Source organism: Desmodus rotundus, chromosome 5, assembly GCF_022682495.2.
Source record: "Desmodus rotundus isolate HL8 chromosome 5, HLdesRot8A.1, whole genome shotgun sequence".
NCBI classification, from domain to species: Eukaryota; Metazoa; Chordata; class Mammalia; order Chiroptera; family Phyllostomidae; genus Desmodus; species Desmodus rotundus.
Window position 1 is genome coordinate 21,664,731 of NC_071391.1, and position 15,357 is coordinate 21,680,087.

At 44.8% G+C, this 15,357-nt stretch overlaps 1 long non-coding RNA gene across 1 annotated transcript in view; it reads right to left on the reverse strand.

Annotated features, from left to right (window-relative positions):
- The window catches only part of LOC123479573 (uncharacterized), a 42,820-nt gene extending 30,666 nt beyond the window's left edge, over positions 1-12,154 (reverse strand). Inside the window, exons 1-3 of the long non-coding RNA XR_006655225.2 lie at positions 11,772-12,154; positions 10,181-10,330; positions 9,471-9,557 (exon numbers count right to left, since the gene is read on the reverse strand). This is a non-coding gene — a long non-coding RNA (uncharacterized lncRNA). The remainder of the gene's footprint in view (positions 1-9,470; positions 9,558-10,180; positions 10,331-11,771) is intronic.
- Between the last annotated feature and the right edge of the window lie 3,203 nt (positions 12,155-15,357).

The window sequence follows — 15,357 nt, forward strand, 5'->3', positions numbered from 1 at the left end:
TACCCTGCGTTACGTCTTTGCTCTTACTAAACTGACAGAATAATTCATATCTATGACTGTCTCCCTGGCTACACTGATGTTCCTGGAGGGGTTGTATCTTATCCATCTTCACATCCCCAGTGCCTAGCACTTAGTAGAGGCTCAGTAAATACGTTGCATTAATTTTGTTGATTCTCCACACCCCCATATGCACCACCAACTAATCAAAATGCATTTAAGTGAGAGGCAACTCTTATAGGACAAAGAACATAGTCTGGGAGTCAGACCTGGGTTCTAGTCCAGACCACACCGCTTTCAGGAACTATAACCGTGGGGGTGTTACTCAACCTCTCTGAGCTGTAGTTTCCTCATTTGTAAGGGAGCTAAAATCTCCCAACCCGAAGAGCTGTGTGAGGATTTAATGAACTAATTTATGTCCCTGGCAGAGTTCCTGGCACATAGTGGATACCAGTAACTATTAGTTCCCTTTAGTAATAAATTACTGTAAAAGGTCATGCAAGGGTGGGCAGGTCTAGGCAACGCCCTGGGCCTTGGTAAGGAATAAAATCTACTGTCCTCTGGGGGTTACAGCAGTAACTGCTGGAATCCTCAGGGGTCCCTGAAGGAGGCAGTGGGGAACCGACTGAGAACCCACCGCCACCTCCTTCTGGGGCAGGCACACATGGGCCAGGCTAATAAGAGAGGCCTGTGTCAAAAGTACCTCCAGGTGGAAAAGAGACCAAGACGGCCTTGAATAACAACAGGAGTGGCTACAGGAGACAGTCCCTGTGCAACTAACACATCTGTGTCTGACAGAAGTCTGGGCAGAGCTGGCCCCTGTGGTCAAGTTCACCTCATCCCCCTTCTGTCCTGGAGCACAGTCGTTCTAAGGCCTACCCATCTCCAGCCTGTGTGATTAGGAGGTTCTCTGAGGGTCCAGGAGAGAAGCCCTTTAGCTGGTGGTTCAGTCAGAATGTATTGAGCCCATGCCCAAGGGGGACCCCAAAGGGTCACAAGGTTAGGTCCAGACTCAGGCAAGAGCAGTTCTATATGTCCCTTCAGGTTCACCGTTAGTTATCCATGAAATATTGTGGGTAATGGGCTGTGCTTTCCTGCCCTTCTGATGTTAAGAGCCAAGTCTGGACATTTGGTAGAGACTGCTAATTGTTCTCTGATATTTCTTCTCTCTTTCTCTCAAAGCAATAGGTCCCCTCTTTGGACACTTCAGTTGAACATGCAGCTACCTAGAACAAAGACTACATTTCTCAGCCACCCTTGCAGCTCAGCTTTGCCATGAAACTAATTCTGGCCCAACAGATGAATGCAAAAGCAAGTGCGCAACATCCATGGAATGTTCTTAAAGGTAGGAGGTATGCCCTTCTCCTTCTAGCTGTCTTGGAATGCAGACATGATGGCTGGGGCTACAGCAGCTAGACTGGGCCATGAGGTAGGATCATCATGTTGATGATAATATACAACAAGCTTAAAGAATTCTTCCCCTTCAAAGACTGTGGAATTGCAATGCTAGCTAGAAATGCATGCCATGAAAAGAAAATAAACTTGTACCTCTTACTTTAAGGTGGTTTTTTTTTTTTTGTCACTCAAGGGTAAGCCAAATCTTAGCTGATACAGGGGCTCCACAATAATTTCAAAAGCCAAAAGCCAAAATCCTCCATTTCCTTGGGGAAAATACCAGGTAGGTTAATGATACTGAGTAATATCTGTTGAGTGCTTACCATGTCTCAAGCACTTTACATGCATTAGTTCACTTAATCCTCACAATAATCCTATGAAGCAAGTACTATGTTATCCTTCTTTTATAGATGAGAAGACAGGAATGAGGAAAGCTAACTAGCTTGCTGAAGTTCACACGGTAAGTTGTAGAAATGGTATCTGAACCCAGATAGCCAAGCTCCCAACCCAGACTCTTAGTCACTACATTAACTATTGAGTTGGCCAAGAAGTCATTTATGGGTTTTTTTCCATAAAATAAAAGACATGTTTTCACTTTTACCAATAACTTTATTGATTTGGGTATTTTGAGTATGTTGGCTATCTCCCGCTACAGGCTTCTAGTGGGTAGAGGCCAGGGGTGCTGCTAAGCATCTTCCCATGCATAAGACAGCCCCACAGCAAAGAATTATTTGGCCAAAATGTCCACAGTACCAAGAAACTTTGCAAGCCACTTTTGACACATTCATTCAGTCACAGCATCTTCTCCATACACTGTGCAAATCTTTTTTTTTTTTTGCATTTCGGTTACATTTTTACCTTTCTTGAAATAATAAATTATAATATGCTGGAAATGTTGCATATTTTCTTCCATCTTCAATATTAAAATGGTTGCACAAAATTCACCAATTTTGATGTTTTTTTAAATGTACACTGACATGACAGCTGTCACAACACGATCTAATAAAATTGTTTTGAATGAAGTTAAAGACAACTAAGCGCTACTATAGCCATCATTTGAAAAAAAAAGTAACCAACTTTTTTGCCAACCCAATAAAATGTAATCATATCAGAAGTCAAACCAGACTAGATTTGGCTGTTTCCTGTCCTGCTCTCTATTGTCCAGAGTCATTTTTGTCTTTCGTTACTTTTAAAATAGGGAAATAAAATGGATTACTTAATATGGCAGTTTGAGAGGACCTTTTCTGAAACAGGGGACTCATAATGGAAATGCAGGGGCCCTTTTGTTAATTGGCTACCCTTACTCTCAATTGATGGCCTTCAGTTTTCTGGATGTCGTGACCTACCAGCGTCACTCGTGGGGGGCGCACATTTGCCAACGCATGAGTGTGTCAGAAACTCACATACACTGCTCTCTGAATAGATTCTTAGGTGGATACTCTGGTGACCTGTCCAGATTTCCTCTTTAGAGCTGATGTCTCCTCTCCAGCAGCTGGGAATATCACCTGCTGGAGACGCGCAGCTGCATTCCTCATGGGAAACTGCCCTTGGCTGAAGGAAACTGCTCACCCAAGGTCATGCCCTCCCAGGGGTGGTCTGTAGCCAGTGACTGACTGATGGGGGTAAAAAGACCCACCTCCTTTGCCTTAATTCAGGGCCATTCTGAAGGGCATCTCAGCTCTAGAGATCCCTGCAGGACAGCCAAACTTCTGCCCAATCCTGCCTTCCTCACTTCCTTACAGGTGTATCACCTGAGACCTGCATGCAGCTTCACATTTCAGAGTCTGTTTCCGGGGACCCAATCATAGACAATTATGTGCATAGTCAAATATACCCCCAAATTAAAATTCAAACAAGAATGAGGTGAAAATAAATATAAAGAGCTCTGGTATTTTCTGTTTATATCCCCAGAAGTTGTCTTGTGCACCCGTGAGCTGTACCTACCCACTTTGGAGGTGATTCCCAAGGCTTATAGTTTAATACACTATTCACATTAATACCAGCCCAGGGATAGAAACAGAGGTCCAATAGGAGGGCCACAAGGAGGAGGAAGAAAGAAGGGAGTCCTTCCCTGACCCTTCCCACCCAGTTTAGATTTCCCATTTCCTTCCCCTTTGGGACACTCATCACTTGTGATAACTTGTTTCACCACTGTCTTCCCAAAAAGCTGATGATTAATGAAGTCAAGGTCTGTGTCTGTCTTGTTCACTATTGTATACTTGATACTGAATAGCTCCTGGTATCCAGTAGGTGCTCAATAAATATTTGTTTATTGGGAAGAAAAGATGGAGGGACAAAGGGAGAGAAAGAGAGAGAGAAAGAGAAACAGAGAGAAAGAAGGAAAGGAGAGGGGAGAGGGGAATGGGAGGAAGGGAAGAGAAGGAGAGAGAGAGGGAGTTAGGGAGGGACTGTATCAGGATCTGTTCACTCCTCCTTGTCAGCTCCCAGTGGTACATACTGAGTGGTACAGGCTGAGCCCTTTCCCAGACATTTCAATCTAGCATGTCCTAGGGGCTGCTTTGAACCTGGAGGGCCCTCTGTAAGGGAGTATAGAGGGAAAATGTATCCACTGGTTCATCCAATAGACCCCATGGCACTTACTACTCATCAAGTAACCTGATTTGCTCTGGAGACACAAAAGTGAATGAGCACAGACAGGGTCCCTGACCTTGTGCAGCTTAGAGGGTGGAGTGGACAGCAATCAAACAAAGGCACATAAATATAATAAGAGATCATGTTAAATACTCTCAAGGAAAGGAGGGGCATGCCCTGAAAATGGCATAGTCTGGTGTTCATTTAGGGTGGTGGCCAGGGGTGAGGATGGCAGGAAAGTTGGGTCAGGCTTGGCCTCCTCTGGTGAGGAAGTGATGCTTGAGCTGTAGCTGATGGATGTAGTTAGCTGGGCCAGTGTTTCTCAACCCTGGCACTATTGACATTTGAGACCAGGCAATTTTTTGCTGTTCAGGACTGTCCTGTGCACTGTATAATCTTTAGCAGTGGCCTTGACCTCGACCAATTAGATGTGACACATTCCAGGTATGTTAATCAAAAATGTCTCCAAAATGTCTCCAGACATTGCCAAATGTCTCCTGCAGGGCAAAATTACCCACAGTTTAGAACCACTGAACCACGGAGGAGCCCAGGTGTTTCGGGAATGGAAAGGAGTGGAAGGGGAAAGGTATGCCAAGGGCGAGGGGCCGCGTCTGCAAAGGCACCTGTGGGAGGACGGTGAGTCTGGAGGGGCTGGTGATGCCCTCTGGGAGGCAGGCAGGGACAGACCCTGCAGGCTGAGAAAGAAGAAAACGAGTTGTCTGCTCCCTGGTAAAGAAAACAGAAACATTCAGGGAGGGTGGGAGCCTACCTGGGCTAATGACAGGATCTCATGATTCTAATCACTGGGATCCAAAAATTAAGAAATAAGCCTGCATAAATCCGGAACCCGGAGACAATATTAATTGAGCTGGGTTAGCACATGTAGCCCATCCACTGGGCTCTCAGGGCTGACGAGGGGATGACAGATGAACCCAGAGTGGCGCATGAAGATGTGCCAAGAGCTCCATTTAATAAACCAGCTGACACTCCCCTGCATTTGCATTGCTAATGGCGGTACCTAAACCCCAGGTGTTGCTGCAGAAACTTGTCCTGAAGCTGCCTCCCCACCTATAACTTCCCAAGAGAGTTGGCAAAGGGCAGCAGGGTACTGCGAGGTTAGGTCTGAAATAAATTTTAAAATGAGTCTGGAGCTCATGGGACCTGGATCTGTAAACTGTCCAAAAGGTCCAGCTACAGATGTGCAGACTTGGTGTCCTAGTAAGCAAGTCAAAGCCTGGGTCACAGGGCCCCCGAGGCAGAAGTGCCCGGAAATGGGGACACCAGGCCATCCAGCCCCCAGATGCATCCTCCTCTGGCCATTGAGCTCCCGGGCTCGCCACCATTCATTCGTTTGCTAACCAGCGGTGACCTCTACTAGTAAGTGAAAGTTAACCACTTTGGACCAGTTTCCTCCCATACATGCAGAAAATTTTTTCTTTTCTTTGAGTGTGTGTGTGTTAGTAGGGGCAGAATATTGGGGAATGCTGAATATCAGAATCATCTAGGGAGCTTTCCCAGTGCGGACCCCATACCCCAGTCACCCCAAGATTCCCATATTTTCACAGGGTGTGTCCTTCAGGATCAGTATTTGCCAGTTTTTCCTCTCGCTGCAAGACTGCAATGTAGTTTCCTGTGACACTGTCCCTGATCCTGTCTCAATTTCAAATCTCAATTTTTTCTCTGTGTGGATTTTTGCATTTTGATTTTTAAAAAGTATTTTATTAGAATATTATTTATCTCGATGACTCAAATTTTTAGTGCCCCTTAACATTTTATTTTATTTTAAATTTAATTGCAGTAAAACACTTCAAATTTACTATCTTAACTATTTTTAAGGGTACAGTTCAGTGGTGTTAAGTACATTCACCCTGCTGTGAGCCAATCACCACGCTCCATCAACAGGACTCCTCATCCTCCCAATCTGAAATGCTCTACCCATTAAACAGTAACTCCCGACTCCCTCTGCCCCAGCCCTGGGCAACCACTGTTTTGCTCTCCATCTCTGTAAGCTCAACAACTCTAGGTACTTCATGTATATGGAATCATAGATATTTACCTTTTTGTGACTGGTTTATTTCACTTAATGTAACATCCTCAACATTCGTCCCTGCTGTATCATGTATAAGAATCTCCTTCCTTTTTAAGGTTGAATAATATTCCATTGCATGCATATGCAATATTTTAAAAAACATTCTATTTGTTTACTTTTAGAGATGGAAGGGAGGGAGAAAGAGGGAGAGAAACATCAATGTGTGGTGGCCTCTTACGTGCCCCCTACTGGGGACCTGGCCTGCAACCCAGGCATGTGCCCTGACTGGGAATCGAACTGGTGACCCTTTGGTTCGCAGGCTGGCACTCAATCCACTGAGCTCCACCAGCCGGGGCACTTTTTCTTTTTTTGACAGTAGCCATTCTAATGAGTGTGAGGTGGTAGTGCCTCTACAGTTTTATCCTGGAGAGGTGCACTCACCCCACTGTTGGGAGCCCCCACCCTGCCCCCTAGTTACAAATCGACACCTAGTGAGCCTCTGATCCCGACAGATGTGGTTTACATCACACAGTGGGCTGGAGTAGGAAAAAATCCTGTGCGTTTGGAATAGAAGCCTGGCTCAGCCACATGATAACTGTGTGACCTCAGGCAAGACACTTAACTGTGCACCTTAACAGACACCTGACTGTGCCTTCCTTCATCGATTAAAAGAGGATAACAATTGTACTTACCTGATAAAATTGTCAGGAGAATCATACATATGGCGCCCCCCCCAAAATGGAATTATCTTCTGGAGGGTGGGCCCCCTGTAGTACAGGCTTCGCCTGCTAGGTGAGTATTCTAGGAACCCATCTCTATCAGTGTACCAGCTGGTGTTGTTGTGAGAGGCTGCGTTTGGCTTCAGTGAATTTTCTCTGAAGGCTCTTTCAAAGTGTTTGCCCATTTCATGATGGGCAATTAACATACCTGCTCATATTGCACTGAGTGTTCAACAGTTTTTGACCAAAACCAGCATGACCCCCATGCCCCACCCTCCCTATTCACCCAATCTCACCCCAAGAGACTTTTTTGTTTGTTTCCCTGGATGAAAGAAGTCCTCAAAGGGAAACGTTTTGCCAATGTGGAAGAGATGAAACAAAAAAAAGGCAGAAGCACTAAAAGGCATCAAAATCGACAAGTTCAAAAACTGTTTTGAGAAGAGGAAAAACAGTCTCTATAGGTGTATTGCATCAAATAGAGAGTACTTTGAAGATGACTGAAGTTTAAGCATGTAAGAATTAACTACACAATTTCCTTAAATAAATTCTGTTTTGGGGGGATCCCCCTCATATATACTAATGTATCCATTTATACACTAATAGGTATACTACTATATATACTATGCTATGGTATATACTATAATACATATACTAATCCACTCTATATGAAGCTGTTAGACATAGTAAGCCTCCTATCTAAATAAGTGATAGCTACTCTTATCATAGGTTTCATCTATGGATGTAGCTGTTTTGTTTTTAATTAGTTCATCACTTTGGAATAAATTTAGATTTATGAAAATGTTGCAAGTTAATACGGAGATTTCCCACGTACTGTCGCCAAACTTCCTTTAATATTAACATCTTATGCAATCATGGTACCGTCACCAGAACTAACACTGGAACTAACATTGGTACACGACTATTACCTAAACTACAGACTTCACTCCCAGTTTGTTGGTTTTTCCTCTTATGTCCTTTTTCTGTCCCCAGATCTAAGCCAGGATATCACATTGCATTTAGGATGTAATTGCTTTTGTTTGTGTTTCTGTTATTTTGTCTAAAGAGTGTTTTTAAAAGCTGGGACCAGAAGGCCTTTAGATGGGGTATGGCTCTCCATTGGGCCACAGTCTCCCACCTCTGCCTGATGTTACTCGCCTGCTCCGTCCGTCCATCTGCCTTCACTGCTTTTATGGGAGACACGTGAATGTGGAGGCCCTGGACTAGCAGACAGCTCAGTCCCTTCCCATCTGTGGAAATGTCCTTTGGTGATTAATTCTCTGGGATCCCCAGAAATTTTCTATTAAAATCCAAATACTGTTGGGTAGCTAGAGGCTGTAAATTAAAGCACAGATAAGCTTCTTAGCAGAAATTGACAGGGAAGAAGGCCTCACGGGAAGAGTTACTGAACGAGTACCTGGAGGTCAAAAGCTGATGGGGGATAGAGAGGAACCTCTAAGGAAAGCCTGGCCCAGCTTTGATGCTAGATTTATCTATTTTATATGTTGGGCCGGACCCTGCCCGGCATGGGCCTGACTCTTACTGCTCAGCTATGTTAATCCCTGCCACCTCCACCTCCCACCCACCCCAGTACTCCCTGGCATCAGGGGCCTACAATCCCAGTTCACTTGGCTCCCCATGTTGCTGTATTGGACCATTCCCCTGGCTCTGCCTCCTTCTTTCCTGAATGTGGGAGACTCAGATCCTTGGTGGTGCCTGGGAAAGAAAGGCTAGCAGCGACTCAGCTGCCTGAAGCCATCTATTAAGCACCTTCTCTTCCGCCAGGGCAACTTGAAGTGCTAAGCAGGGACCTGAGAGTGAAAAGCTGCCATCTCGATGCAGCAGCAGCAGTACCTTCTCTCTTGCCTAGCATTGATCCGCACGTGTCTGTTTTTGAAATTACAATTTACATTTTTAATTTTTTGAGGACCCTCCATACTGTTTTCCACAGTGACTGCACCAGTCTGCATTCCCATCAACAGTGCACGAGGGTTCTCTTTTCTCCACAGCCTCGCCAGCACTTGTTGTTTGTTGATTTACTGATGATGGCCATTCTGACAGGTGTGAGGTGATATCTCATTGTGGTTTAATTTGCATCTCTCTGATGATTAGTGATGTTGAGCATTTCTTAATGTGTTTATTGGCTATCTGTATGTCCTCTTTGGGAAAGTGTCTATTTAGATAAATACTCCAGCAGCCTCATTTTCAATCTTGTTTTTTACTCAGAAATAAGCCACAGTCTGTGAGCAATCAACTAGCTTACTTTCTTCTCCCTGTTTTTACATATCTAGGTGTGCATATACAGACTTCCATGTAAGAGCTACCTGTCTCCTATCTGGATATTTAGAGAAGGCCACTTACCGACTAATAAGATGAATGAGCAGCGAAAAGATGAGAGGGTCGATTTTTTAAAAAGAGTGAGAATGTTCCCTTAACTCGGACTCTTGTTCTTGCTTGTGGGCGGGACTTATAAGATGCTTCGATTTCAGTTACACATTCTCCGCCCTAGAGTTTTTCTTGATGCTGTGCATAGCTGGGTAATAGAATGGGTTGGACAGACCTCATTTTGAGTCCTGACTCTACCACTAACTGGCTGTGGGATCTTGGGCAACTTACTCCACCTCTTTGTGCCTCAGCTTCACCTGTAAAATGGGTATAATTATAGCACCTGCCTCCCCGGGTTGTTGTGAGGTTAAATCACAGGCAGAGAAGCAAAGCATGCAAAGTGCTTAGTGCAGTACCTGGCATAGAAGAGGTGCTCCAAATGGTTAGCTCTTGTTGTGGGGCATGCTCCGGGAAAGGCTGCCTAATCGTCACCCCAACGGCCGCTGACATGGAAACAAGGGAGGAGGAGAGGTGAGAATAAGATGAGAGCTCTGGTGGAAGGCTGACATTGTGGGGGCTCTAGCCACCTTCACACCTTCAATGGCAGCTCGTTATTTCTGACAAGAACCATGTAATTGTCTCCATTTGCCACATGAGGAAAGTTATGCTCAGAGAGTCCCAATGATACACCAGCGATCACATGGCAAAGAAGACGTAGAACTGGCCTTGAAATAGTGGAGAGGTTGAGAGTATGAACCCTAGACGTTAGTGCCTTTTGACTAACTTTACCCATTTCCACCCCTCCCCACCCTCTACCTTTGCCAACCATCAATCTGTCCTTTCTTTCTACGGGCTGGTTTTTTTTCAGATTCCACATGTAAATGAGCTCATACAGTATTTATCTTTCTCTGTCGGACTTATTTCACTTGCATAATGTCCTCGAGAATGATCTATATTGTCACATAGGGCAGGATTTCCTTCTTTTTGACTGTGTAATATTCCATCACACATACACATATTTATATACATATCACATTCTATACATATATGTATATATGTGCATATATGCTACCTGTACAGAATGTGATATGTATATGTATGTGTGTATGTATGCATACACACTCACCATTTTTAAAATCTGTCTGTTGATGAACACTTAGGTTGTTTCCGTGTCTTGGCTGTTGTGAGCGATGCTGCAGTGAACGCGAGGTGCAGCTGTCTCTTCAGTGTGGACAGAGCGTGGTGACTGTAGTTAACATTGTATATCTGAAAGTTGCTAAGAGAGCAGTAGATTTTAAACGTTCTCATTATAAAACATAAATTGTAACTGTGTGAGCTGATGGATATGTTAACTAACCTTGTTGTGACAATTGTGTCACAATATGCACATGTATCAAACCATCACATTGCACACCTTAACCTTACGTAATGTTACATGTCAATTATATGTTAATGAAGCCGAGGAAAAACGAGTATGAACCTTGGTGTTCAAATCCTGCCTACCTACCACCTCGGACTAGCCATAAAGTGTGGGAGTCTAAGTTTTGTGTCCTGGTTACCTCGTATGTAAATTGAAGATAATATTATTACCCCATAAGGTTGCTGTGAAGACTGTGACACAGAGAAAGGGGGGGGGGAGGGAGAGAGAGAGAATGTGGCATGTGGTGTCTAGCAGTCTTTATAGCAGTGTGTGGGGAAAAAATCATGGAAACCCAGGACCTCTGAGTCCAGATCCCCTGCTTCCCAGACATACAACTGACTGGCAGAAGCACCCTTCCTTTACTCCCATTATACACATGAGAACTGTCTGTGGAAATGAAATCATTTTGTTTCTGTTTAGGAAATAAAGTTAGGGGCAATAAAGTTTGGAAGATAAATAAAATACCTGAGACAGAAACACAAAGACAAAACAGCAGGGCCCAACTGAATAGAAGCTAGACAGAGAATCCAAGAAAAGGTGAAGGCTAAGTGAGAAGGTTAACAAAACAGTGAGCTCCTTCTTGACAGGGAACCAGAAAGAACAAGCCGTGTTGTCAAACACCGCAGGGGCCTAGTCGGCGGCTGGCCACATGCCACCAGCAGCCTGGCCCAGCGCAGCTGTGTGGCTCCTCATTCCTTTGCCCAGCTCAGCTACACCTGGGGGAGTGTTCCAATCAAGCCCCTTGAGAAGGTTTGCCCTGAGCTCCCTTCTTTCCAGTGGGCTCCCCTTGGCCTCAGTGCCCAGGCTCAGTGCCCAGCTCCCTGTGCAGACTGATGAAGCCAGGGAATTCAGAAGCAGCTGTCTACAGAGAACCACTGCCCGAAATGCCGTAGCACACTTTTGATTCTTCCAGAACCCTGGTTTCTCTTCTCCAGTCATACCTGTCTCATACCAGTTACACTTGACTCAGGTTACACACACACACGCACGCAAAGAGAAAGAAGGAACACAGGCTTTCTGCTTCCACTACTGGCCAAGCCATTCCATTTGACTTGAGCATGTAAAGTCAGTGACCTGCAGCATGGTGAAAAGTGCCATGTGGCATTCAAAGACAGATAAGAATGCATAGGGGCGGAGGAGCTGCCAGGGATGGGCGGGGGGCTGCTTCGAGGTTTGTTATCTCTGGCCCTTTTCAATATTTTTTTTTCTTCCTCATGAAGCAAGGTCTGTATGTCTCTAATCTACACATTCCCCCTCTTGGCCCCCGCAAATGAAGTGTATGAGCCAGTTCACCCACCTGTTGCCCTCCCGTGAAGATGAGGTCACCTCCTGTGTATCTGAGTATAGCTGGCAGGCTGTTAGAACTCCTGTCTCCCTCTCCAGCAGGTGCCCTCTGTGTGGCCTCAGGTGGGGGCTGACACTCCAGAAGAGGTGTAGCTTCTACCCACTGGGAGCAGAGCCCAGCTCCAGGTAAGCCAGACAGGTCCCAAACCAGATTTTCCCAGCTGGCCCTCACTTTGAATTACTTCATCCCTGTCAAGAAAGGCAGTTTATTCAATGGGCCAATTGATGTGATGGGATCTTTATGCTTTGGTGGAATGTTGCTTATAGATAAATTCACATAGCAGAAGAATAGACTTTTCTGTGAAACTGTGACATACTGGGGTTCTAAAAAATAATCTCCCTTCCCCCCAGGATGCCTGAAACACACGGTAAGTCAGGACAGCACATACAGTAGATTGGAAAAAGTAATGACCTTTCAAACAAAAATTTGGGAGCTCTGTTTTATTTTTTAGAGTTTAAAAATTATGTCACCTGCAGTAAAATCTACCCTGTTTAGTGTGCAGTTTCATGAGTTTTGACAAATACACGCATACATGGGACCAACCCCGCCATTAAGATATAGAACAGTTCCATGGCCTCAAAAAGTTCCCTTGAGCTCCTGCTATGGACTGAATCGTGTCTCTGCAAAATCCACACAGTGAACCTCTAATCCCCAGCACGTCTGAAGGTGACCTTATTTGGAGATTGGGTTTCTACAGAGGTAATCAAGTTAAAATGAGGGTCCTTAGGGTGGGCTCTCGGCCAAGCTGCTGGGTTCCTTACACAAAGGGGAAATCAGCAGACAGACACACAGAGGGAATTTCATGTGAACACGATGGCCACCCTCACGCTGAGGGAAGAGCCTGGAGCGCATCCTTCCCTCACTTCCCGTAGCAGGGACTGGCCCGCTGACACCTTGATTTGTTCTGACAGCCTCCAGAACCATGAGACAGTAAGCTTCTGTTGAGTCAGCCACCAGTGTGTGGCACTCTGTTGTGGTGACCCCAGCCGACTAAGCCAGCCGTTCTACAGCCAATCACCTCACGCTGCGCCCCACCGCAGCCCCTGGCAGTCACTAATCTGACTTCTGCGCCTGTAGTTTTACTTTTTCTAGAATGTCATGTAAGTGGAATCACATAGTATGCAGCTTTTGAGCCTGGCTTCCTTCACTGACTGAGCACAACGCTTTTGAGATTCAACCATGTTTCTTTATTTTTCATTCCTTTTTATTGCTGAGGAGTGTTCCATTTTATGGATGTACCACAGTTTATTTATCCGTTCACCAGCTGAGGGATATTTGGGTTATTTGCAGGTTTGGGTCACTGTGACTGAAGCCTCCATAAATGTTTATATATATGTTGTATATGTGTGTGTGAAGGTAAGTTTTTATTTCTCTTGGGCAAATACCTAGGGGTGGGATTCTTTGGTTTCCATGATAAGTGCATGTTTACATTTGTAAGAAACTACCAAATTGTCTCCAAAGTAGCAGCCTAATTTTTGCATTGTCATCGGTATGTGTGAACTTTCGAGGTGTTTCCCATCCTTTTTGTTGCACTTGGAGTTGTCTGTTTGGGGTTTTGCCAACCTACTAGGTTTGCACAGTTATCTCAGTGTGGCTTTATTCGCGTTTTCCTAATAACTAACGATGTTGCACATTTTAGAAATGTAACTTCATTTGTGAAGAATCTATTCAAATATTTTTTCCCCACTTTTAACTGGGTTGTTTGATTTCTTATTATGGAGTTTGAGAGGCTCAAAGTCCTTCAGCAAATATCTGTCTTGCAATTCTTTTCCTACCAGACTACAGCTTGTCTTTTTATTTTCTTAAGTTTTTTTTTTAAATAATAGAAGTCTTTAATTTTGATGTTGCCCAGTTTATCATTTCTAAAATTGATCATGCTTTTGGTGTTCCATCTGAGAAATCTTTGTCTAACCCAAGGTCGCAAATATTTTCAGAACCCTTGCTTTTCTTCTTGAGTGAGAAGCTTCTTCTAATCCTAAACAAGCCAGGTACCCTTTCTCAGCCTTGATGTACAACTCCATGAAATGTGGAGGCTGAAGTGATGAATACTTTTTAAAATTTCTGAAAGCCAGGGAACCTACCTTTGACTGAGATGGTGCACGGTGCCCGAGCCTTCAGACCTGATACGTGTTCCTGGGGCTCTGCCCTCCTGGAGTCTCCTGAGCCACGTTTCTCTACCTTTCCTGTGTCCATGAATCACTGAAGAGCCTTGTAAAAATGCAGCTTCTGATTCACAGGTGAGGGGTAAAGCTGAGGTTCTGCAGTTCTAATAAGTTCCAGGTGATGCCCATTGCTGGTCCTGGGACCTCATTGTGAGTGGCAAAGCTCTAGCGTTCTCTCAAAGCCCAAGGGTGACGTCTGTCTCTGTCAATGTAACACTTTGGATTTCTACAGTGTGTGTGTTCTAAGATGAGCAAAGTTCTTCCGTATCAGTAATTCTTTCTTTCTCCTTTGTATCTGCCCCATGGTACTCCCCAATTAATTAGTGGGCCTAGGTTTGGACCAAGTTCACTGGAATGTGGCAGAATCAGGGATAGAAGAAAGCTACCAGCACCATTGTGAACCATGTGATAAAGTCAGTGCTACATCAAGAACTTGTTTTTGTTGCAACAGAAACTCAAACTGGCTTAAGGAAGAGAAGGAAGCTTTTTGGCTCATGTCACTAAAAAGTGTGAGGTTATGCTGGCTGCAGGTGTAGTCAGATCCAGGTGTTTGAATGCTATCCTAACAATTATGGGTCTCTGAAAGGATTAGTTCTTGTACCCCTCTGAATCGGATTCACTCCCAGGCAGGCTCTTCACGGGAAGTGCCACTGGCTGGTCTAAGCCAATGTCCCGCCACCTTAGCACCACCAGCAGAAGGCATCTCCCTTTTCCAATGGTTTCAGCAAAGACCCTACACTCGGGAGGCAGTGATCTGATGGACCAGGCTTACAGCCTGGGGTGAAGTCAGCTTCACCTGAACCATGTGGACTTCTAATATGAAAGAAAGATTCCCACGAAAAAGAAGAATGCTGTTTGCTGGATGGGCAAACAGCACTGTCTACTACAGTCAGTATGAATCCGTGTGCATAAAAGCCTATTGCGTTTGTTTGTTTGTTTGAAGTGGGAATGGGAAGCAAGAATCTGTAACTCTGGCTACTCGGGAAACACGGTCATTGTGCCTTTTGTGTAGCAACTCCTCTAACACTCAACTGTTCCCATGTCCTCAGACTCCCTTCCCCCATTTTTCATGCAGCCCCCTACCTCCAACACCCAAAGTTTTCATGCTACTTTTCCCACTTTTAAAAGTGTATTTTGATGTTAACAATGTATATTCCTACCCCTCTCAGAATTATTGGGCCTTGAAGTAAGAATTGCTACAGAGGGCAATGCTTGGCACAAAGAATTCTGCACTAGAGGTGGAATTTCAGGCATTGGGGATTTTTTTTTCCTAGTGGAGGAAGGTCGCTTAGATCCTGCCAAATCACCCACCTGGTTTTGCTGACCCACAGGGCTGGCCAAGATCACAGCCCTCTAGCCCTAGAGCCATCGCCTAT